This window comes from Pristiophorus japonicus, chromosome 11 (genome assembly GCF_044704955.1).
Source record: "Pristiophorus japonicus isolate sPriJap1 chromosome 11, sPriJap1.hap1, whole genome shotgun sequence".
In the NCBI taxonomy this organism is placed as follows: domain Eukaryota; kingdom Metazoa; phylum Chordata; class Chondrichthyes; family Pristiophoridae; genus Pristiophorus; species Pristiophorus japonicus.
In genome coordinates, this window is record NC_091987.1 from 96,659,062 (window position 1) to 96,685,073 (window position 26,012).

The 26,012-nt window shown below is 41.2% G+C and overlaps 1 pseudogene; it reads right to left on the minus strand.

Annotated features, from left to right (window-relative positions):
• Positions 1 to 20,854: 20,854 nt before the first annotated feature.
• On the minus strand, positions 20,855 to 21,086 carry LOC139276555 (U2 spliceosomal RNA; annotated as a pseudogene).
• Positions 21,087 to 26,012: the final 4,926 nt, after the last annotated feature.

Here is a 26,012-nt window from a genome sequence, read left to right on the forward strand (position 1 = left end):
TTTAAAAAAGTGACTTTGTTAAAGACTATATATAGACATTGGCCAAACAAATCTTTCATAAGAAATTGGTTAAAACATCGATACTCAAAGACTACCTTTACACAGAAACTACTGGGATAGCAACAAACAGATTGAAGGCGACATCCCCTGCGTCCGGAAGTTTCCAGAGACCTAGGGCTGCGAGCTTGTGTTCAATTATCGCCTTTTGTTAAGTATACTTTTGCTGTAAGCTTAATAAATCTTGATCTATTGCTCAAAACGTACTGATTGCTGCCTATTGGTGTCTTGTCCAAGAACCCTTAAAAAGTTTTACATTATTTTTGTTTCAGATTCCAGCATCCGCCATATTTTGCTATTGTGTGTTATGTTGAAGAGATACAATAGATTCATCAATATCTTAAAAGAAAATTAAAGGCTAATATTTCAGCTGTAGACCCTTTGGCATAACTGGATGAATTAATTAGACTTTCCTTTGATTCGAGGTGGCCGATGAGAGCCTTTTCCAAGCTTGCCTCCTACCTCTTCTAGACCTAACCTTTCTAAGTCTTGTCAAGTAGAACACTGTCTTCTGGAAATAGATCTATCTAAGATAGATCTTTAAGTTGAAATATGAAAATGAAATAACAATTGGGTACCAAATAAAGAGGCATTGGACAAGAAAGACAAATGAATCCTATGGAACTAAACTATTGGGCCAGTTTATCAAATGGAAATCTGAAGAGCCCAGAACAATACTCAGGCAAGATGCAGCTTTTTGTCAGTCTCAAGCATCTCATGTCTTTTTAGCAAAGGACAAAGACCACATAAGTCTCCAGTTTTATAAGTAGTGACAGAGCCTAAATAAGGGTACTCGCAGCAAAGTGCTTTTGAATGGTCATGTAGCTTCCAGTTATTCAAAGTACTTCAGATTTGCTGGCCAAAAGACCTTTGAAACAAAGTGATATTTACCTTGTCAAAGTTATACCAGCTGCTATTACACTCTAGAGTTCAGGATCAATAATGCTTGTGTATTGATATAGGATTCTGTGACTGTATTGCCAACAACCAGCTCTTCGCTATTCTCAGTCTTTTGTAATCAACCAAGTAACCAATGAGGAATAGGAATGTTTATAGCTCATGTAGACATACCATTGCGTAGACATACCTATTCTAAAAGCCTATGTTTAAAAAAATCTGAATAATTTCTAGACAAATATTATTGAACTTGTAGCATAGATTGACTCCTTATCGCATGATTGTACAGCTTCCAGGTGCAGATGAAAGCTGGGCTCGTTCTGGTTTTGTATCTGAAGTGCTTCACACAATTATTTCAATATAATCAAGTACCTGCAAGCAGCAAGTCTGCTCCAATCAGTTTTTTTCAGAAATGACCCAAAATGGATAAATTGTGCTGTTTTAGTGCACATACATTTAACATCTTGACAGTTTAATTACTTACTGTTTCTCATTAGAATATGAATAATATTTGATTATATACTTCAGTAGAATTGTAAAATGTGTTTCTTGATGGAGTTGAAATATGTTCAGCTGGTTTTGGAGCCATAAATACTAATACTTTCTGTGGAGGGATGTGATCGGGGCCCAGGGGAGGCGTGAGTTTGGGGCCAGGGGCCCAGGAGCAGCATGGGCCAGCCCACACTGTGATATGTGTGCGCACTGGGTTCGAGCAGCAGAGCATGTCTCCAGTTGTCTTGGGTAATCCTTGCCACTGGACCAAGGCCTAGCTCTGTCAAGCCCATGTGGTGGCTGGTATGCAATGGCCACCACACATTAAAAAAAATCCACGCACAGGCATCTTCCACTCTTGAGGATGTAATTCAGGTTCTTCTTTCGAAGAGAAAGCAGCGTAATCCAACCTGCCAGAATTCATGGATATTGTGCAACATCAGAAGCCTCCAGAGCATATAATTATAGATGCAACTGAGGAAATAAATTTGACAGAAACTGAGTAAACCATCAAAGAACACAAATCTATCGGAAACCAGCCTGGAACTCATTCAGAATAGTTTGATTGACTTGTAGTTCTGGAAGTCAGTTGCCATGTAAGTAGGAACTGTTCTGATGTCCAAAATAGAGTATAAATGGTACGTCAATTCTTGCACATCAGCCTGTTCTATTGACCACCTCAATATTAGATGTATCCTATCATCTTCTGAAAAGTTTCTTCTGCTACTAGAAAATTACTAAAATCTGACTTCTGTCCAATAGACATGAATTGAAACACTATTTCTCTCAGGTACACAAATGAGAGAATCCCAGCTCCCAGTGACAGGTCCCATTGATGAGCCACTGGTTGGCCAATCATCAGCACTACCCTGGAAACATAGAAACATAGAAAATAGGTGCAGGAGTAGGCCATTCGGCCCTTCGAGCCTGCACCACCATTCAATAAGATCATGGCTGATCATTCACCTCAATACCCCTTTCCTGCTTTCTCTCCATACCCCTTGATCCCTTTCGCCATAAGGGCCAAATCTAACTTCCTCTTGAATATATCCAACGAACTGGCATCAACAACTCTCTGCGGTAGGGATTTCCAGAGGTTAACAACTCTCTGAGTGAAGAAGTTTCTCCTCATTTCAGTCCTAAATGGCTTACCCCTTATCCTTAGACTGTGTCCCCTGGTTCTGGACTTCCCCAACATTAGAAATATTCTTCCTGCCTCTAACCTGTCCAATCCCATCAGAATTTTATATGTTTCTACAAGATCCCCTCTCATCCTTCTAAATTCCAGTGAATAAAGGTCCAGTCGATCCAGTCTCTCCTCATATGTCAGTCCTGCCATTCCGGGAATCAGTCTGGTGAACCTTCGCTGCACTCCCTCAATAGCAAGAAAATCCTTCCTCAAAACTGAACACAATATTCCAGGTGAGGCCTCACCAAGGCCCTGTACAACTGCAGTAAGACCTCCCTGCTCCTAAACTTAAAACCGTTAGCTATGAAGGCCAACATACCATTTGCCTTCTTCACCGCCTGCTGTACCTGCATGCCAACTTTCAATGACTGATGTACCATGAGACCCAGGTCTTGTTGCACCTCCCCTTTTCCTAATCTGCCACCATTCAGATAATATTCTGCCTTCGTGTTTTTGCCCCCAAAGTGGATAACCTCACATTTATCCACATTATACTGCATCTGCCATGTATTTGCCCACTCACCTAACCTGTCCAACTCACCCTGCAGCCTCTTAGCGTCCTCCTCACAGCTCACACCGCCACCCAGTTTAGTATCATCTGCAAACTTGGAGATATTGCACTCAATTCCTTCATCTAAATCATTAATGTATATTGTAAATAGCTGGGGTCCCAGCACTGAGCCCTGCGGTACCCCACTAGTCACTGCCTGCCATTCTGAAAAGGACCCGTTTATCCTGACTCTCTGCTTCCTGTCTGCCAACCAGTTCTCTATCCCCGTTCGTACATTACCTGCAATACCATGTGCTTTAATTTTGCACACCAATCTCTTGTGTGGGACCTTGTCAAGAGCCTTTTGAAAGTCCAAATACACCATATCCACTGGTTCTCCCTTGTCCACTCTACTAGTTACATCCTCAAAAAATTCCAGAAGATTCGTCAATCATGATTTCCCTTTCATAAATCCATGTTGACTTGGACCGATCCTGTCGCTGCTTTCCAAATGCGCTGTTATTTCATCTTTAATAATTGATTCCAACATTTTCCCCACTACTGATGTCAGGCTAACCGGTCTATAATTATCTGTTTTCTCTCTCCCTCCTTTTTTAAAAAGTGGTGCTACCCTCCAGTCCATAGGAACTGATCCAGAGTCGATAGACTGTTGGAAAATGATCACTAATGCATCCACTAGTTCTAGGGCCAATTTCTTAAGTACTCTGGGATACAAACTATTCAGCCCTGGGGATTTATCGGCCTCCAATCCCATCAATTTCCCTAACACAATTTCCCGCCTAATAAGGATATCCTTCAGTTCCTCCTTCTCACTAGACCCTCGGTCCCCTAGTACTTCCGGGAGGTTATTTGTGTCTTCCTTCGTGAAGGCAGAACCAAAGTATTTGTTCAACTGGTCTGCTTTTTCTTTGTTCCCCCTTATAAATTCGTATTGTGGACTTGCTTGGCTCAAATGTTGGGTTGCCGAGTCTGCCACAGAGGGTTTATTTAGTTCATATCTTCCATGTAATCTCACAATTGCCAGAATGTTGGCATCCCATTATTACCAAGTATAATACTCTGCTTGGGTAATCTGGTTGGGTTTAAAGTGGGTCCAAAATTCTCTAAGCAGCAGGAAACATTAAGTGAATCATTAAACAGACCATGACTAGGGACTGTGAAGTTATTGTTAATGTCATTGTCAGTGTCATTGTTAATGTTCGTGTCAGCTGTGGCTCAGTGGGTAGCATCCTTGCCTCTGGATTAGAAGGTTGTGGGTTTAAGTCCCAGGAGTGGGACTTCAGCACAAAAAAATCTGGACTGAAATTCCAGTGCAGTGCTCAGGGAGTGCTACACTGTCGGAGGTGTCGTCTTTCGGATGAGACGTTAAACCAATGCCCTGTCTGCTCTCTCAAGTGGACGTAAAAGATCCCATGGCAGTATTTTGAAGAAGAGCAGGGGAGTTAGCCCCAGTCTCCTGGCCAATATTTATCCCTCAAACAACATAACAAAAAAACAGATTATCTGGTCATTATCACATTGCTGTTTGTGGGAGCTTGCTTTTGCACAAATTGGCTGCCGTGTTTCCCACATTGATTACAACAGTGACTACACACAAAAGAACTTCTTTGGCTGTAAAGCGCTTTGAGATATTCGGTGGTCATGAAAGGCTCTATATAAATCCAAGTCTTTCTTTTCTTTATTGCTCTTTAGAATAGGATGCTGTTCAAGTCATGATCAAGGATGTGTTGGGGGATGGAGAATAAACAAAAATATGAATAAAGTGGCTGAGTATATATTCTACTATTTTTGAAAATGCTCCTAACAATCTATGCAAACAGATTACTAATGATCAACTTTTTGATAGAAACAAATCAGCCATAATGGTCCTGTGTAAATTTACTTATTAATGGTCATAACATTCCTGTTACTAAGATTTTTGTCGAAGCCGACAACAACTTAAAGTTGGCATTTAGAGTGCATAGCATTTCATTCTTTTTCGACAAAATGCTTTGATGCTGGTTTAATTATGGGCTAAGAATTCTTTCTTGAAAAAAGAGAAGATGGCCAATTCACTGGTATCCTTACTGTATCCTACTGTTGCAGCCTAGTACCAGAAGTATGGCACGTAAAAGAGATGTTATATATTTTCTTTTAAAGTAGTTACATTCAAGTTCGTGCCCAAAACCTTAGGTGACTCATTGGTTACTTCTGATTGCATAAGTCTCCAGACATGGAGTCATTCATTTGGGAGTTACTTGTCAACTTATCCAAGTTTTTGTGGATGAGATACAGATGTTGACAACACGTACAAGCTATGAACTATATGGCTCAGAGATGTGGACCATATACAGTAGACACCTCAAAGCGCTGGTAAAGTATCAACAGCGCTGCCTTCGCAAGATCCTGCAAATCCACTGGGAGGATAGATGCACCAACATCAGTGTTCTCGCTCAGGCCAACATCTCCAGCATCGAAGCACCGACCACACTCGACCAGCTCCGTTGGGCGGGCCACATCGTCCGCATGCCCGACACGAGACTCCCAAAGCAAGTGCTCTACTCGGAACTCCTACACGGCAAGTGTGCCCCAGGTGGGCAGAGGAAACGTTACAAGGACACCCTCAAAGTCTCCTTGATAAAGTGCAACATCTCCACTGGCACCTGGGAATCCCTGGCCCAAGATCGGTGGAGGAAGAGCATCCGGGAGGGCATTGAACATCTCGAGTCTTGTCGCCGAGAGCATGCAGAAATCAAGCGCAGACAGCGGAAGGAGCATGCGGGAAACCCGGCTTCCCATCCACCTCTCCTTCAACCACTATCTGTCCCACCTGTGACAGAGACTGTAATTCCCGTATTGGACTGCACAGCCACCTGAGAGCTCACTTTTAGAGTGGAAGCAAATCTTCCTCGATTTCAAGGGACTGCCTATGATGATGATGATGGTGATCTAAGGTCTAAGCAGGTACTTTCTGACAAAACGCAGTCATTTAGGAAGCAACAATTAATGTCATTTACTGCAGTTGTGCACCGTTAAAGGAGATATTGATGGTAGAATAATGTGCTCAGCCATCAGTTTCGCAGTTGTGCTACACTCGTGGTCATTTCTATAATCTTTCAGACAATAATTCAGAATTTTTTTTTAATTTGGGAAACTATAGCCTTGAACTGCATTAAACTTTTTAATACTATGTTTAGTACATCCATTGATTTTTCCCTGAAGGTCACATTGAAAAACTGAGCTGAAGAATGTAATAATTTTACTGGGTTTAAGAATTTGTTAATTTTCAATACCAAATAAACATAATATTTCTGAAAATTGAGAAGTTTAATTTCTTCTCATTTTTTCTTTTTATTATTTTCCTTTTTTTTATATCACCAGACTTGTCTGCCTTCCTACTTCTAAGAAGTTCTTCTTTAATTCTTCCAGTCACCCACTCATGTCTAATCAAGATGGTGGGTACACAAATGTCATTCCATAATTGGTTGATAGATGATGGGTACAAGCAAAATAATTTGATTCTCAATTCAAAAATGTGCTTCCTTCAGAAGAATAATGACAGACCAAGCAAAGAATAAGAACTGATCATATTGGACCTTTCTGGTTCAAACCTGAATCCTAAGCCTAGCTATTGCGCAGCATGAATCCCTTGCACCAGCAGGCTGTTAAAATGACGTACATAAGGTTCACTACTGAGCAAGTCAATATTATCTTTGGATAACTATAGGAAATGTCTGGGTTTCTGCTTCCTTGTGACAAGATAGACACATAACCAGATTTTATTAAAAATCTACCATATGCCTCAGTTGGATACTCAGATTGAAACAAAATCAGTCAGCTATCTTCATTGCATTATCCCAATGCTATGCACAGGATGTGAAGTATCAGAAATGATTGCACAATCTATGAAGCATGACTCTTTTGTCTGTCATTTGCACCTGTCACTATGTAATTTTGCAGCGGACACATATGCTGCATGTAGGTAATAGGTGATTAGTAAATCTATTTGAGCTAATGTTTCATTTGAATACTGGTGCATATGTTCCTAAATCTGGCACTGAGTAATCACTAAGGCTCCAGAATTAATTTCCTTCAATTCCCTGCTTTTGAAGGAGTGTTATTTTTGGGGATGCAGTTTAAATAAAATAATATACGAAATAACGGCAACATGGGAAGCTTGCTGACATGATACATTCCATCACCAGCAAGAGGTGCTGATCAGATGGAATTTGTGTGCAACAACAACAGCAAAAAAACTTGCATTTATATAATGCCTTTACCAAAGTAAAATGTCCCAAGGTGACTCACAGGAGCATAATTAGACAAAAAATTATACCAAGCTAAAGAAAGAGATATTAGGACAGGTGACCAAAAGCTTGGTCCTTAGCTTCTAAGGAGCATCTTAAAGGAGGAGAGTGAAATGGAGAGGCGGAGAGGTTTAGACAGGTAATTCTGGAGCTTAGGGCCTAGACAGCTGAAGGCACGGCCGCCAATGGTGGGGCGAAGGAAGTCAGAGATGCACGAGAGGATAGAATTAGAGGAATGCAGAGTTTTCGGAAGGTTGCAGGGTGGGAGGAAGTAACAGAGATAGAGATGGGTGAGGCTATGGAGGGATTTGAACACAAGGATGAAAATTGCAAATTCGAGGTGTTGGTGGACTGGGAGACAATATATTTCAGTAAGCATAGGGGTGATGGGTTAATGTGACTTGGTGAAAATTAGGACATGGGCATCAGAGTTTTGGATGAGCCCAAGTTTATTGAAGATGGAAGATGGGAAGCCAGCCAAGAGAGCATTGGAATAGTCACATCTGGTGGTAACAAAAGCATGGATGAGGGTTTCAGCAGTAGATGGGCTGAGGCAGGGGCAGAGATGGGCACTATTACAGAGTACAGATAGAAACATAGAAACATAGAAAATAGGTGCAGGAGTAGGCTATTTGGCCCTTCGAGCCTGCACCACCATTGAATATGATCATGGCTGATCATACAACTTCAGTACCCCATTCCTGCTTTCTCTCCAACCCCTTGATCCCTTTAGCCATAAGGGCCACATCTATCTGCCTTTTGAATATATCTAACGAACTGGCCTCAACAACTTTCTGTGGCAGAGAATTCCACAGGTTCACAACTCTCTGAGTGAAGAAGTTTCTCCTCACCTCAGTCCTAAATGGCTTACCTCTTATCCTTAGACTGTGACCCCTGGTTCTGGACTTTCACAACATTGGGAACATTATTCCTGCATCTAATCGCATCAGAATGTTATATTTTTCTATGAGGTCCCCTCTCATTCTTCTAAATTCTAGTGAATATAAGCCAAGTCAATCCAGTCTTTCTTCATATGTCAGTCCTGCCCTGCCGGGAATCAGTCTGGTGAACCATCGCTGCACTCCCTCAATAGCAAGAATATCCTTCCTCAGATTAGGAGACCAAAACTATACACAATATTCAAGGTGTGGCCTCACCAATGCCCTGTACAAATGCAGTAAGACCTCCCTGCTCCTATACTCAAATCCTCTTGCTATGAAGGCCAACATGCCATTTGACTTCTTCACCGCCTGCTGTACCTGCATGCCAACTTTCAATGACTGATGTACCATGACACCCAGGTCTCGTTGCACCTCCCCTTTTCCTAATCTGTCACCATTCATATAATATTCTGCCTTTCTGTTTTTGCCACCAAAGTGAATAACCTCACATTTATCTACATTATACTGCATCTGCCATGCATTTGCCCACTCACCTAACCTGTCCAAGGCACCCTGCAGCCTCTTAGCAGCCTCCAAATAGCTCACACTGCCACCCAGCTTAGTGTCATCTGCAAACTTGGAGATATTACATTCAAATCCTTCGTCCAAATCATTAATGTATATTGTAAATAACTGGGGTCCCATCACTGAAACTTGCGGTACCCCACTAATCACTGCCTGCTATTTTGAAAAGGACCCGTTTATCCCTACTCTTTGCTTCCTGTCTGCCAACCAGTTCTCTGTCCATGTCAATATATTACCCCCAATACCATGTGCTTTAATTTTGCACACTAATCTCTTGTGTGGGACCTTGTCAAAAGCTTTTTGAATGTCCAAATACACCACATCCACTGGTTCTCCCTTGTAAACGCTACTAATTACATCCTCAAAAAATTTCAGAAGATTTGTCTAGCATGATTTCCCTTTCATAAATCCATGCTGACTTGGACCGATCATGTCGCTGCTTTCCAAATGCGCTGCTATTACATCTTTAATAATTGATTCCAACATTTTCCCCACTACCGATGTCAGGCTAACCCATCTATAATTTCCTGTTTTCTCTCTCCCTCCTTTTTTAAAATGTGGGGTTACATTAGCTACTCTCCAATCCATAGGAACTGATCTAGAGTCTATAGAATGTTGGAAAATGACCACCAATTCATCCACTATTTCTAGGGCCACTTCCTTAAGTACTCTGGGATGCAGACTATCAAGCCTGGGGATTTATCGGCCTTCAATCCCATCAATTTCTCTAACACAATTTCCTAACTAATAAGGATTTCCTTCTGTTCCTCCTTCTCGCTAGACCCTCGGTCCCCTAGTATTTCTGGAAGGTTATTTGTGTCTTCCTTGGTGAAGACAGAACCAAAGTATTTGTTCAATTGGTCCGCCATTTCTTGTTCCCATTATAAATTCACCTGATTTTGACTGAAAGGGACCGACATTTGTCTTCACTAATCTTTTTCTCTTCACATATCTATAGAAGTCTTGATGATGAAAAGGATTTGGGATTGGAAGCTCAGTTCAGGGTAAATAGGATGCCCAGGTTGCAACCAGTCTGGTTCAGCCTGAGACAGTGGCTTGGAAGGGGGATGGAAGACCACCCTCCTTTCACCTTGCACCATTTCTCAGCACACTTCTGAGCACAGTTTCATGGCAAAGGAGAGCGAGATGACATCAATGTGAAGCATTTTTCTTCATCTCCTTGTGGCTGAGTACAGAGTTGCAGTGGCGTAGGCCTCCAATACACTAATTTAAGCTAGTATTTAATGTAGTATGAAAATGTCCAGTACAGCATTCTATGACTTGCTAATGCAAGATTTGTAAATACTACCCATGATTCTTGTTAAGAGACTGGAGTGTATGATCTAAATGTGTCTTTCAGTGCTGTGCGAAGTGTAGCTTGCATGTGACCTGCTCCTGAATGCCTGATACAATGACTGACTGAGTCCTTCATACTGTCAAGCAGCAATCTTGTATTAGCCACCATTGTTTCAGTATAAGTTTAACTGTACTCCTGAGGCCTGGGCTAATAATCCAGGGAACGTCAGTTCAAATGCTACCATGGCAGTTTGAGAATTCAAATACAATTTTTTTTATATAAAGTTAGAAATACAAAGCTGGTATCAGTGAAAATTTCAATTAAGCTGTTAGATTGTCATTAAAAAAAAAACAACAGGTTCACTAATGCATCTGGAGAGAGAAAAGGAAAGGATATAAAACTTTTAAAAATAATTAATATTTGTTGGGTAAGGAGTAAGAAGAAAGCTATGAACATTTAATTTATATGTTACTTCATCATTTCTGAGTCAAAGTCCTAGAACTCCCTATCTAACAGCACTGTGGGAGTAGCTTCATCACACGTAATACAATGGTTAAAGAAGGTGGCTTCCCAGCAATTTCTCAAGGGCAGTTAGGGATGAGCAATAAATGCTTGCCTTGCCAGTGATGCCCACATCATGTGAATGAATATAGCATTTTTCACAACTTGACATCTGCTTTACAGTACTTTTGAAGTGTAGGGAAACACGGCAGCCAACTTGTGCACAGCAAGGTCCCACAAACAACAGTGAGATGATGACCAGATCATCTGGTGTTGGTTGAGGAATAAATATTGGCCAAGACACTGTGAAGAAATCCCCTGCTCTTCATCAAATAGTGTCATGGGATCTTTGAGTGGGCAGATGGAACCTCAATTTTTTAACTCATCTGAAACACAGCACCTCCAAAAGTGCAGTACTTGCTCACTACTGCACCGTATTGGCATCCTGGTTTAAGTGCTCAAGTCTCTGAAGTGGGACCCACAACCATCTGAATGAAAGGCAAGGATGCTACCCACTGAGCCAGGGCTGAAGGAGGTTAACATTAATAACAATAGAAACATAGAAAATAGGTGCAGGAGTAGGCCATTCGGCCCTTTGAGCCTGCACCGCCATTCAATGAGTTCATGGCTGAACATGCAACTTCAGTACCCCATTCCTGCTTTCTCGCCATACCCCTTGATCCCCCTAGTAGTAAGAACTACATTTAACTCCTTTTTGAATATATTTAGTGAATTGGCCTCAACAACTTTCTGTGGTAGAGAATTCCACAGATTCACCACTCTCTGGGTGAAGAAGTTTCTCCTCATCTTGGTCCTAAATGGCTTACCCCTTATCCTTAGACTGTGACCCCTGGTTCTGGACTTCCCCAACATTGGGAACATTCTTCCTGCATCTAACCTGTCTAAACCCATCAGAATTTTAAACATTTCGATGAGATCCCCTCTCATTCTTCTGAACTCCAGTGAATACAAACCCAGTTGATCTAGTCTTTCTTGATATGTCAGTCCCGCCATCCCGGGAATCAGTCTGGTGAACCTTCACTGCACTCCCTCAATAGCAATAGGCAGCCTGTTCAGACTGAAAATGGGTACCAATGAATTTAAATAATAATTTGGTAATTGCAGTTAATGAAAAAAACAGTGTCCTGCAATGGCCATCCGTCACAGAAGGCTTCAAGTGAATTGATGGGCACCCCATGGTTATACTCCCTGGTTACACTGGCATGCACCAGCAATCGAAACATGGGCAAGCAATTGGATGGACCCTCTCCCAGCCATCTTGCACTTTCTGGACCTTTATACAACAGATTTCAGCAACCCAGTGTGCAGGACCACCAAAAGGTCCTGCTCACCCTGTCACCAAAGATGGAAGGCAGAAGGGCAACTAGAAATTGAGGAGCAAAGACTGGAGTGTCAACAAGTATTGCAGTACAACGTTAAGAAATTCCCCCTCCTTCGGCCATTATGGCACCACACTCATCCTATCTCCTCCCTTGTTAAGTTTCTTCCAACCTTCAAAACCTTCCTCTTTGGTCAAATCTTGGACACCTTCTCTAACGCCTTCTAATTCCCGTCTATCATTTCTCCATGTCTGTAAACCCCCTGTGGAGGATTCACTGCGTTAATGAAACTTTGTAAGTGTATGTTGTTGTAAGAATTATATTTCTTCGTGAGCCTTAAGCCATTTTAGGACATATTTCTAAATTGGAATTGTGGGGGAGGGGAAGTAGTTCCTCTCAGCTACCATAAGATGTGGTCAAAGATCCCAGCTTTTCTGTCACCCGCCCCTTGCAGAGTGCAGGTTCCGCGCCCTCCCACATTCCCCTGTTAATTCCCTAATCAGCCCCTCGGCTGCCGTGTAATTCCATTGTGCCGCCGCCTGTTCGGTAGCTGGGGGCTCTCCGCTGATCCGTCCGTCGCATCTGTCAGCGGCCTTAATCACCGTCTCGAATAGCTACTAAAGCCATTCACCGTGACTCGCCCACCATTGTCACCTCAGCCAGTTCTGTTACTGTGTTACTGGACTAATTGGTAAAATGTTTAGCTTGTTTCACCTACACAGATGTGGGAAAGCAACTAAGTAGTGTCAACTGAAGACCCATTAGTTTGTGGTTCGAATACGGGGATTAATAGGCACTTGGTGGGCTAACTCCACACCTACTAAAAAATATATCTTACGAAATGGAAGGGCGAATGTAGTCGCTGCTTACAACTCGGCACTATACACCATTATTTCTAAAGAAAGACTGCGTCATTTGGGCGCTAGATGTTACTCCAATCGTTCATATGTATTTCATTCATGAAGATTTAAATTTATAATTAATACGAATCATTCATTGGGAAAGACTGTCCCTTTTGTATCTGAAACTGTTTGCTAAATATATCAGATGTGTTCCTATAAACTTTAGCTCGCCCTTGTCATATCTCAGGATAATATCTTACGATGAATGTGTTGTTACTGCGGTGGTTTGAACGCATTCGTGGTATCAGATATCCTCCCCGTTAATTGGTAGTTGTGAGGGCAGTCGCAGCTTTTCAAGTTGTGGGTGAAAGCAGAAAAAAGGACGCCGTGAAGTCTTCGCTGCTGATTTATGGACAACCATGGGAAGTGGTGAAAGGAGCGATTGATAGTGCTGTCAGAGGTAGGTTCTTCTAAGGCTGTGCAGAGAGCATGAGAGATGTGAAAGGGGAGTGTTACTTTGACAGTCCGGGTCAGATCATTACATGTTTTATGGTACTGCAGCCTGGTCCTGGGAACAATGCTGATGATATTGGGCCATTCACCCCGTGCTCATTGACTAATTTGCCTTGGTATCTCTTGCCCATCCAGGGGAAATTTGCTCTGGCAGCATCTTTACCACTGTATTGGAATCCCTTGAGGCCTTGCTGGAACTCAGGCCCCTTGAGGCTCCGCTTGCCCTCTTGGCTGCAGGTAAAATATCCTATGGCACTATTTTGAAGAAGAGCACGGGAGTCCTGGCCAATATTTATCCCTTAACCAACATCACTAAAATAAACAGATTATCTGGTCATTTATCTCATTGCTGTTTGTGGGAGCTTGGTGTGCAAAAATTGGCTGACGCGTTTTTTACATTGCAACAGTGATTACAAAAGGACTCCATTGGTTGTAAATTGCTTTGTGATGTCCTGAGGACGTGAAAGGGGCTATAAAAATGCAAGTTTTTTCTTTTTCATGTTGCCTGCTGCTCCACAGTCTTGCTTGTGGTCTGATCCCCACAAACTTATTGTTGCTGCTGGCCTATAAGAAGCAGCTGGATCATTCGATTCCCTACCCTCCTAATCGGTTCTTTTTGCTCACATGATAATGAGGATTAACCAGAAAAAAGGTCCCACGTCGATTCTTCTGGGCAGTCGCCACTTAAGCCCTGCCCACTTGTTTGTCAAACTCAGACAAAAATCACCTTTATGTTATTTTCTCTTTTTGGGAATTTTCAAATCTTATGCTCCGAGCAAGCTTGTGTGCAGGTGATCTGTTCCTAGGCACCTGTCAAACCTTGTCCACAACCAGTGCGAGGGGCTGTGGAAGAGCTTACACATGACCCAATGTGGAACCTGCAGGTTTCTGTCCTTTCCACCAGAAAATTACTAATCTGTTCTTATACATTATGTACATGGACTCAAATTTCCATGAGGCAAATTGCACTGCTGTATTGCCAATTTAAAAAGATTTGATTCCGCCGGTGGCCTGGTGAGTTACTTACATGAGACTTCCCTGGGTCAGCTCATTTGCATATCCATTGGAGAGTCATTAGTATCAATCCTGTGTAAAATTGGTGTAGCTCTATCTTTCTGCAGGATAAATTACCATAAAATGCCCACAGAAGGATACCCTACCGTACCCTTAAACACCTCACCCTTTGAGGAGAAGGCCTTGGAGCTCATGGGGAGGCACTCAGCTCTAACAGATGGCAAGGTTGGTAGAATATTGTTGGTGCCACGTTAGTTCCTGAACACCTACATTTTCAGTCCCCTGAAGGCTAAGTGAAGGTTGCAATTCATCCATTTTAATATCTCTTTTACTTTTACTTGGAGCACTCTCTTTTTACTTACTATGAGACTTGATTTCCACTTTCACTGTTCCTTTTCTCATTCTGCACTTTTGAAATGATGTACAGTTATTACATATTGTTTGATAGTTCCTAATAATGCAGCATCGAATAGTGAAGGAATAACAACCAGATGTATTATAGTTTAAACAGCTGTGTATATGTAGCAGCATTGAGAGACCTGCTCTTACAATCCCCAGCATGCAGATTGTCTGATTTCTCAATGCAAGTTGTTGATTTCTCCAGACTGGATCTAATCAATTGCCTAATTGAGACATTGAAACATAAGGGAACATCTCTAAATTCTGACACTCAAATTGTCTTGTCATTACTATTAGCTTCCCTTTGGCTCCTTCCCCAATGAATTGGACCTAGCCCTCAGAGTATATATGTCAAAAATTATAGATATTATTCTTTCTTTCTGCTTTTCCCCTCCAGCTGCAAGAGTTCCTTAGAACAGTGATCTAGGCCCAGCCATCTTCAGCTGCTTCATCAATCACTTTCCCTCTATCATAAGGTCAGTAGTGGTGATATTCACTGCTGATGGTACAGTGTTCAATTTAATTTGCAATTCCTTAGATAATGAAGCATTCCATGCCAACATGCAGCAAGACCTTGACAACATCCAGGCTTGGGCTGATAAGTGGCAAGTAATAGTCATGCCACACAAGTTCCAGGCAATGAGCATCTCCAACAAGAGTGCATCTAATCACCTCCCCTTGACATTTAATCGCATTACCATCATTGAATCCCTCAGCATCAACATCCTGTGGATCACCATTGACCAGAAATTTAACTCGACCATAAAAACCGTGGCTACAAGAGCAGGTCAGAGGCTGGATATTCTGCAGTGAGTGACCTACCTCCTGGCTCCCCAAAGACTTCCCAAGGCACAAGTCAGGAGTGTGATGAAATACTCTCCAATTGTCTGGCTGAGTGCTGCTCCAACAATACTCAAGAAGCTCGATGTCATCCATGACAAAGCAATCCGTTTGATCAACACTTCATCCACCATCTTAAATATTCACTCCCTCCACCACCAGCGCACTGTGGTTGCAGTGTGTACCATCTACAAGATGCAATGCAACAACTTGGCAGGGCTTCTTCAACAGCACCTCCCAAACCGTTGACCTCTACCATCTAGAAGGACAAGGGCAGCAGGCACAAGGGAGCACCAACTCCTTCTCCAGTGCAACTAGGGATGGACAATAAATGCTGACCTTGCCGTGATGCCCACATCCTGTGAATGAATAAATAAAAGTAAATAAATCCAAATCAATGTGAATTCTCTATCTCTGTAACTTCCTCCAGCCCTACAACCACTTGAGATCTCTACACTGTGCTTCTCCAATTCAGGTGTCTTGCATCTCCAATTTCCTTTGCTCCACCATTGGTGGCCTGCCTTCAACTGTCAAGGCCCTAATCTCTGGAATTCCCCATCTAACCTTTCTGGCTCTCTACATCTCTCTCCTTCTTTATGTCACTCCTTACCTCTTTGACCAAGTTTTTTGTCACCTGCCCTAATATCTCTTCATGTAGCTCAGTGCCAAATGTTTTCTGCTAATACTCCTGTGAAGCACCTTGGGACGTCTTACTGTATTAAAGGTGCTATAAAAATGCAAGTTGTTGTTGTGGTGCATGAGAAAGATCCACAAACTCACAAACTGAACACATTTGTTACCAAAGGCTGATGATCTAAAAAAAGAGAAACAAAGATCAATCATTTGTGTGATGGACTACAATAAAGAAATTATTGTGAGATGTATTTATGCAAATATGGGCTGTGCCTTTGTCTCGTTCTGTGATATATTTTGCAGTGGCAAAGTACCATGTAATATAGTAAGTCCTTTAAAAAGTTGCAGCCAAACAAATCACTAATTCAGAAAATTCATGGGATCTGGCACAGCTCCTGGCATCTTCTAAATCCAAACCTCTTCTAGCATGCGCAGAAGTCATTACAAGCTTGCAGCTGGCATCATGTTTTCTTAGAAGACCAAGACTGAGGTCAATTGTATCCCTTAAATTTGCTGCAAGTAAAGAGACCAATTGATTACTGCAGGGAGATTCAACTTGAGAAGCAGAGACAGAAGAATATTACAACTACTTTTTCAGCTGGGACATATTAGAACTGTTCAAAAGAGGGCTTTAGTCTAACTGTACTATTGTGTATTTATACGGATAGAATGCGCTGAACAGTTTACTGAAAACAAACTTTAAAGTGTTTGCCAAATAATTTCTTGTTTGCTATGCTTGTGTAATGATAAGCATACAGGTAGTAAGAAAGAACAACCCAATAACCAGAATTAAGTGCCATTCTGATAATATCTATATATCTAACCCTGAGAGAGCTGGCATCTTTTACAGAGAAATTGACCTCTGCACACGTATTTAAAAAAAATTAAATCAAGACTGTTACATCAATTTTTAGAAACTGGAGAGCCATATATAATCAGAACATGGTTAGCTTGCGGCTGTTAGAAATGTTACACATTAAGCCCTATTTTGTAAGTAGATAAGAAGTGCAATTCAATTTCATTGGCTGGCGTAAGGCTTCTTTTACCAGTGTAAGGGTGAAAATAAATTTTAAAATATATTTTTTAAATGACTAAAACTTACACATATATTTAAAATTAGTTTAGATAAATTATGGCCCGTTTAAAATGTTTCAATTTATTTTTCAAAAAATTAAATTTTTATTTTAAATGCTCTATTAATTTTGAACATGGGACGATTTATTTTTATTTAAGTGGCGTGAACTCTTATTTATTTTGGGATTTCTAATATAGGGAACCGTACGTAAATGGAATCCTCATAAGCATCATAACAGTCCCCCTTTTTGATTGATTGACCGGCTCCATGTGATCCCAGGGTCACTTGAGATCCGCATGCGCCTCTGGGATCTGTGGGCCTTTACACAGGCGTACGTCTTCAGTAGCAGGACCTGAAGAGTCCAAAGCTGCGGAGACACCAGGTACGTTTGGATTTTTTTTCCGGTTCAGAGGCGTATTCTTCTGGTACGCCTCCGACCGCAAATTCAGAGCCACATACTTTTTAATTAATTTTCTATTTGCACAGTGACCAGAGAGAGAGGTCTGGGGTGGGTGGGGGGAGGAAAGAGAAAGATGTGTCTCAAATTCATGAGTGAGATATGATAAACATCTCCTCAGGTGAGACTAATTGGATGACTCATGGGTGATCATCTCGCAAGTGAGCTACAGATAATCTGAAAAGCAGAGATATTTATCACACCTAATTGTACATTTAATATCTTGTCCTTATAAAGGCACCCCTTACTTTTTTTGATTGAAAAATAACATTTAATGCTCATTCTTTTAGTGAGAAGAAGATACTTTGTCATAGTGTGACATTGAAATGCCATACTAGTGTCAAAGTGCCTATTATTTCTCCTATTGTCCTCGTAAATCTGATAATCTTTAACATGTCACATGCAAGGTTCTGCTTCTATGGATGAAAAAAAATCATATCTCAGCATTTGAGAAGTCTCGATGTAGTGGGGCTATTGTGATTAGCTTGACCTCTCTGCTACAGATTGTCTATTTCCTCTGATGGTTCAGTGCATTACTTGACATGATATTGAGCCATACAGATCAGAAAAGTCCCACGCTTGATCCCTGATCTCTACTGAGTTAGTTAATCTCACCCAGGGCTGCAGTAGGGATTTTACAATTGGCCTTATAACCCTTGGACTAGCGGGAGATGAATTAACCAGTGATCCTGCTTTTGAATACTTTCCAATACTCTACTGGAATGCGCACATGTGTGGATGTTGAATGAGGACAGGAGAGCTATGATACCTCCATGTTATGCCTATAGTCAAAAACCTGCCTGCGTTCACTCTTCAGGCTCACATAAGAAAAATGGCCACTTGAACAAAACATCAGAGAACTATTGGCATCTACGGAATCATACTGCAGCTATAATTACATCACTATCGTGAGAAACTGTCAGAAAATTAAATAATCGAGAAATCTTTTAAAATGTACTTTTATTGTGAACACATGATAATTGAACATGTTGCAGATGTCTAACGTAAATTTATAATTTCACATGTGAAGTTGACTATAAATTATGCGCAGCTTTATCACCCTCAAGTTATAGTTCATTCACCTGTAAGAACTCACCTATGATTAATTTAAACTTTTCTGTGCAAAACATGCCTCTACTCCAGTTCAAACCTTAAAGTAAGTGTTGCTTTAGCTCAGTTTCTAACAGTCTTGTCACTAAATAAGAAGGTCGTGGGTTCAAGCCCCATTCCAGAATCTGAGCACATAATCATAGCTAACACTTCAATGCAGCACTGTGGGAATGCTGCATTGTCAGTTCTTTGCACTCTCACCTCTGAGTCAGAAGGTCATGAGTTCAAGCCCCACTCCAAGACTTGAGCACATAATCAAGGTTAACATTTCAGTGCAGGACTGAGGAAGTTCTCCATTGTTGAAGGTGCCAGCTTTCAGGTGAGACATTAAACTCCGGTTTTGTCCGCCTGCCCAGTTAAACGTGAAATATGCGGTGTGCACACTGGCTGCCATGTGGCATAACAACAATGACTACGTTCCAAAAGGACATGAAAGGCAATATATAAATTTATATTTATCTGGTGGTTCAGGTGACCATTAAAGATACCGTGGAATTGTTCAAAGAAGGGCAGAGTTTGCCCAGTGTTCTGGCCAATATTTTTCCCTCGACAAATACCATCAGAAAATAGATGAACTGGCCATACATCTCTTACTTTTTATGAGACATTGCTATGTGCAAAATGGCGGTTGTATTCATCTAATTAACAAAGGTTATTGTACTTCAAAGTAATTCATTAAGGTGCTTTGGGATCTTTGATACATGTGATAAGGTGCTATATAAATGCATTTTTTAAAATTTCTTAAGAAATAGGTTCAGATATTGACTATAAACACGATATATTATATGCAATAAAATTGGGTGCGCAGTGATTATTTCTTGATTTCTAAGGCATCACTGCTGAGAACCTGCGTGTTTTGGGGTTTTATGAGAGTTCACTTGCAATGTCCGTATCTACTTATATGAAAGCATAATGTTGGCATATAATAATCGTGTTCCGGATTGGATATTCACGTCTATCACGCGAGTGCTTCTCTGATCTCTCCAAAGGTGAACTGAGTAAATACGTGGGAAGTCCAGGCTTGATATGAATCATTATGTCCCTTTATTTCACAGTCCATGCACCTACTGAGCAACAGTTATGATTGGACTACTTATTGCAAACAAAATAAAAACTAATTTTCATGTAATAATACACAATAATAAACACGCTATGCTACCCGATATTAGTGAGCCATCTTGGTTGAAACATAATAGCTCCTCTGTACTCTGCATTTCAGCGCAAGGCAGAAACTGCTCTTCCTGCAGACTTTTATATTTTTCTCTCACTCAGCCTGACTCCAGTGTCACTTGTAGTCAATCCCCCACACAAGAGTGGAATTCCCCAGCCTAATTTGGCAATGACCCCTGCTGAGTTTAAATGAACAACATCATCATAGGCAGTCCCTCGAAGTCGAGGAAGACTTGCTTCCACTCTAAAAGTGAGTTCTCAGGTGACTGTACAGTCCAATACTGAAATTACAGTCTCTGTTACAGGTGGGACAGACAGTGGTTGAAGGAAAGGATGGGTGGGGAGCCTGGTTTGCCTCACGCTCTTTCTGCTGTCTGCGCTTGTTTTCTGCATGCTCTCAGCTACGAGACTCGAGGTGCTCAGACCAGAGGCCTCCCGGATGCTCTTCCTCCACTTAGGACAGTCTTGGGCCAGGGATTCCCAGGTGCCGTGGGAAGTTGCATTTTATCAAGGAGGCTTTGAGAGTGTCCTTGAAACGTTTCCTCTGCCCACCTGGGGCTCGCTTGCCCGACACATACTCCCTAAGCAAGCGCTCTACTTGGAACTCAAATGAACAGAGTGGCCACAGCAGCAATGAGTGTGAACAATTTTTTTTTTAAATTCGTAGCCAATCGTTCCAATTCTTTGTCAAATCACAAACGCCAGAGGTCACCTTGCACATGCCAAGGATCACTCTGCGCCAATGCTCTTAGCCAAAAGGCCTAGAGCCACTGCACCGTTCCTGGAAGTACTGCAATACCAGGTTCGTGCCATGGAGGTGGATGGGTCAGGTCCCCCACACACCTCCGTGGAGGTGGATGGGTCAAGCCACCCCACCCACCTCCTGTTTCCAAAAAAGCAAGCATATACCTTCCTGACCAGGGAGAAACCACCCGGAGGTCATGGTGGCAGGTCAGGTTAGTTATGCATGATCTTAGCCAAAAGGCCGAGAAGCGATACTACAATGTTAAACTATCTTTCATTGTCCTGCCCAAGTCCTCATCTACATCGACCACCACTGCTGTTATGTGAACTTAACCTCTCGAAAGCTAAGTTTAACTCAACAGTTTTGCTTGTAACGTACCTTACACCAAGATGATTTGTGACATAGACAGAAATCCTGAAACATGGACACTACACTACATTTAAAAATCTTACCTCTGTGTGCATTTCTTGTCATTCCCCCCTATAAGTTCCTATATGCATATTGATAACAGAAACCGCCTGTGCAGAGTTGTCATTCTGTAATTACTCCTTCCAGGCAGTAAAGGCTGCAGTGCCACCACTGGCAGGGAAATGCAATTACAGCACGACAAGTTTACATAAGCAGTTTCAATTATAAATATGGGCAATTAAACTTATAATGGGAATATAAAAATAAGGAAAGAATGTATGATTTTAAAACCGGAGACTAAATTATGTCTACAAACCAATATGACCTGGTCTCTAACCTTGCTTCGCCTGAGATGACACTTGGTCTAGGCTGTCCGTGCAATGCCACAGGAGATCCATTATTATTATATAAATCTATGCAGTTTGACGTCTTTTAATGGATAACAAAATATGTTTGCCTAATATGGAATGATATGTTTCATTAAAAAAAACAAGTGAAGTGTTTCGGGATCTTTGGGGGACATATCAAGGTACTATATAAATACAAATGAAGAGCTCCCTTCTTAAGATATCGGTTAAAATTCTGACCACAACAATGGTCTTGTCTTATTCAATGTAACGTGTACATTTCTGAATTCACTGCAGGTAGAGTCTAATTTCTCAGACCGTGCTGATTGCTTGCGGATAATAAAAAGCACTAGATGCCTCAGGTGTTATCTCCAAGAACAACATGTTAGCCAAAACCCTGCGGCTCGTTATTTGCTGCCACAAGCACTTGAAGCGCACGAGTCAGTTTAGTGATTACCTCCAAGGACACTAGACCCCATTTTAAAGCAAATGTTTAGAGACTTCACGTGCCCCCAGTGCCGCTTTAGTAACTATAGCCCGAGGTTATAACCAAACAAGCACGAATTAAGTTAATTGCAAATATGTTATATATTCGTATTAAACGAATTCACATTAACGAGGGTTGTGCATTACACAGTGATCAGTCGAGTAGTTTGTTTATTATACTGCTGTAAAAATTGCATTCGCGTTCACACCAATGATCAAGCAGTACAGCCCAAAACATCCTCACACATGACCGCCCTATCATCGTGGCCAAAGGTCATGCTATTGAGCCTCCAGTACATTTCAATTGAAGTTCAGTCAGTTACATAATACAAATTCAAAATAATCCCAAAGTGAGAAGTATGGCGATCTAATAAGTGTATGGGTTAGAGAGCGCGATGAATTAGCAACTGAAGGACATACTATTACTTTACTGCGAGATCTTGAGCTTTGTATAGTCAATCTGTACTGTCACGTTTCTATACCAGTTCATTGTCCTCAAGCACACCCCACCCACACACACACACATACACACAGAGTATTAATTGAATGAATATATTTCTCTGACACAAGCAAAGGAGCCCAATAAATGCAGTAACTGTACCCTCATACTGCACCCCTATAATCTTCCAAACCTTTCCCACCCAGTTTCCGTACTTTATTTTTAGTTTCCACATCAAAGCTTCAAAACTAAAATCAAAACGCTGCTGTGTACGGCGCCGCACAGTTCTTCACTCAGCTGGAGAGTTTGACTTAAGAGAAATACGCTGTTATACTCCGTCACAGTCCCATCACAGTGGCATAACGTTATTTTAGCCAGGCGGTTTCAATGGGTGCAACGAGTGTTTCATTTGTCTAAATGTGCTATTGTAAACCAATGACTCAAGGTAAAATGCTGGGTATTCGATGATTGCAAACCCCCGTGTCCTATGTGCCATTGTCGGACTGTCTCCATATAAAATTAGGAAAACCGTAAACGTTTCACAAGGGGACACCGAACCGTTTCATGATATATTATACATTTTGTGTGATCAATACTATTTATTTAGATTATATATCAAACGACATTGTATTGAATATACTTATGAAACTGATTTGTATAACATTGGTAACTAACAATGAAATGGAATGTCCTAAAATAGCCATTCGTTAAAATTCAGATTTTATTGGTAACTTGCATCCAAAACACGGTTACAAAAAAATTAGTAAATGAAAATAACTAGTATCACGCTCAACATATTCCGCACTTCGGTTATCCAAATGTTTTGAAGTATAGATTGTTTAACGGGAATATAAATGTAAAGTTAAAATCCCTGCAAATGTCAGGGCGGGTTACTGCGGGACGGTCCTGTCCTGTGCTTCGCTCTACTTTGTGCGTTCGCAAGCAATTTCACTCCGACTTTTCTGCAAATTCTGGCGCAAAATTCCCGACAGTAGCGATCATGGGAATAAATGGGCGAGATCTGTTTCCCCACTTCAATTTCTCTTTCCAAATGTGGGCAGAGAAAGAAGACTTTAATGACTACGCCTATTCGGACTAACTGCTTAGCCGGGGTGTCGGTTTGGTAAGGGGGCCGATAGGGTACACATTGTTATTTTTATTTTCTTGATGTGTTTCACATCAGCAGTGCAGGCGAGATGAAATAGAAAACGGCCTGTGGAAAAGTAAAATGTCTACAAATACGGTTCTATATTTTAGAAACTAACCATTCCGTGGGACTGCTTCATGACAGACTTAACCGCATTCGCTTGTAGTGGTAAGAATTGCTAAAAGAAAGTCATCCAACTGAATTTAAAATATATTTTCTTCGTATTTATCCTTCTTGGATTTTCTCTTTATTTAGATTGCAATAGGACAGCCTATTTAAAGATAGACTTTATTGTGTAGTCTATAAAATAACTGCACCAATTTGAGAGACAAAGTCCGGATTTAGTAGTTAAGATACCGAAATTAAATGTGAACTTCTTCAGCGCTGCAATTGGAACTAAAAAAGTATGAGGGTGAGAAAGTCGTGAGTGTTTCTTTTAAAGTGCACGTGTTTCTGGCGCGCTGTGCAGTTATCTACATATTGCTCTCCATCCGAATGGGAAGTATTTGAGCCAGCCGCTGTCGGCCCTGAGCCCCAGACTTGTGGTTGTTGCTGGAGGTGGACTTACTCGAACGCGTTGGGTCTCACCCCTTCTTCATCCAAATGTACTTTTTACAAAAATTGGAAACCCTGATGAAACATCAGCCGAGGGATTCCTTATGGACTGACCTGAAATGTTATGGCAAGTGATTCCTCGTTTATAACATTGTTGGGGGTAATATTACTATGAAAATATGATGGAAGTGCAGTGCAGAATATTGCAACAAAAATATATACGCCGCGAGTATATGCATATACTCAAATTGAACCTACCGTGGAATCGCTGTTACGTGCATTGGCTCTGAGTTTTACTCGGTTGGTTTACCCCCTGCTCCCCTGCATGAAATGTGAGATGCGATTTAGCAGGTGGCAGGGACACCCTGTCCTACAAGCGGACATTCGGTTTAGTTGTACAGAATGGCATTTATGTTAGTGCCTTCTTACCGGTCGTTTTTTTTTGTTGCAATTATTCCATGTGTGCAGTAAAAAAGAATCATTTTTTTCTCGAACATTGAAATGCAAACACGCACAATTATTTATTTGTTTTTTTTATTAATTTTAAAATCTCGACAGTTACTCGATCACTCACTTTTTTTCTTCTCCGAACGAAATAAGTAATAAATATTATTTAGCACATTTTTTTTTACAAAAATAAACAGATGAAAAGCAACTTTTGCTTTATATTTTTTCTTCATTTTGCTCTGGCGAATGAGAAACAAAAAACAAACTGTTATGGTAAGACGTTACAGGTGGCTCTTAGAAAACAATCTGCTTAAGAAGACGGGTGGTAAAGCGCAGGACAGTGGATGCAGTGAGCGAAAGCAGGTTAAACAGCTCAAGAGAGACGGGATTTGCAGTGAAAACGATATAGAGATTCACAGACAACGTTTAGGCGAAGGGCAGCCGAAGAACAAACGAAACACGAGCAGATAAATTCACAAAATGGCTTTGGACAAAAAAAATAGGTAATTCATAAGGATACAACAAACATCGGTTAGCCTCATTTCATCAAGTTCAACGGCTTATTTTACAAATACGTTGTACAAATTTATCTTTCTAAGTTCAGGGCTGGAGTAAATATTCCAGATGCATTCGTTTCAAACCGAACAATGTTTCCAACGCCGCTCAAACTACACAGGAAAGCAAGTCCCCAAGTCTTTGCATATATAGTCCTTTCTACAGCTCTGGGGAGTTTGTCAATCCCTTGCAGATGCCGGAGTGAGAAACTCGAACGTTGCTGGTCTTCCTTGTGATGTTTTTCGCCTCTTTATCCATTGTTTGTGGCTGTTTCATGGACGCCAGTGTCCTTCGTACGTATGATTTTAGAAACTTCACTTAATGTAACATATCATCGGATGGAGCAATGTTGCATCAAATATTTCCCAAAGTTGAAAACCAGATTCACGTTTGCTGCTGGGTCACTTTACAGTCAAATTCACCTTAAATAAAGCTGCAGTACCCCTTTCCCGAGTATCTTTCGACCTTTTGCTGTCATGTGGAAATAATACATCCAATTTTCTCCAGAGAGAAAAAATAAAGTATATTTAAATTGCGATGTATTTCTAAATTCTATTTACAGACCATCCGCGTCTTTGTCCATTGGCGAGATAAATAGGCGATTAAATAAACGTGGGGGGCTGCTTTAGAAAAGGGTTACTGCAACTTTGACACAGATACAAAAAACAATACATTTCATCAGAAAGGTAACGATTTAACCGCTGTCGGATTTACCTCTGTGGCAGAACAAGGAGCAAGCTGATGTTAGCACTGGTCTGGGACGAAGATGCTCACAACTGCTGTTAGAGTTTTGG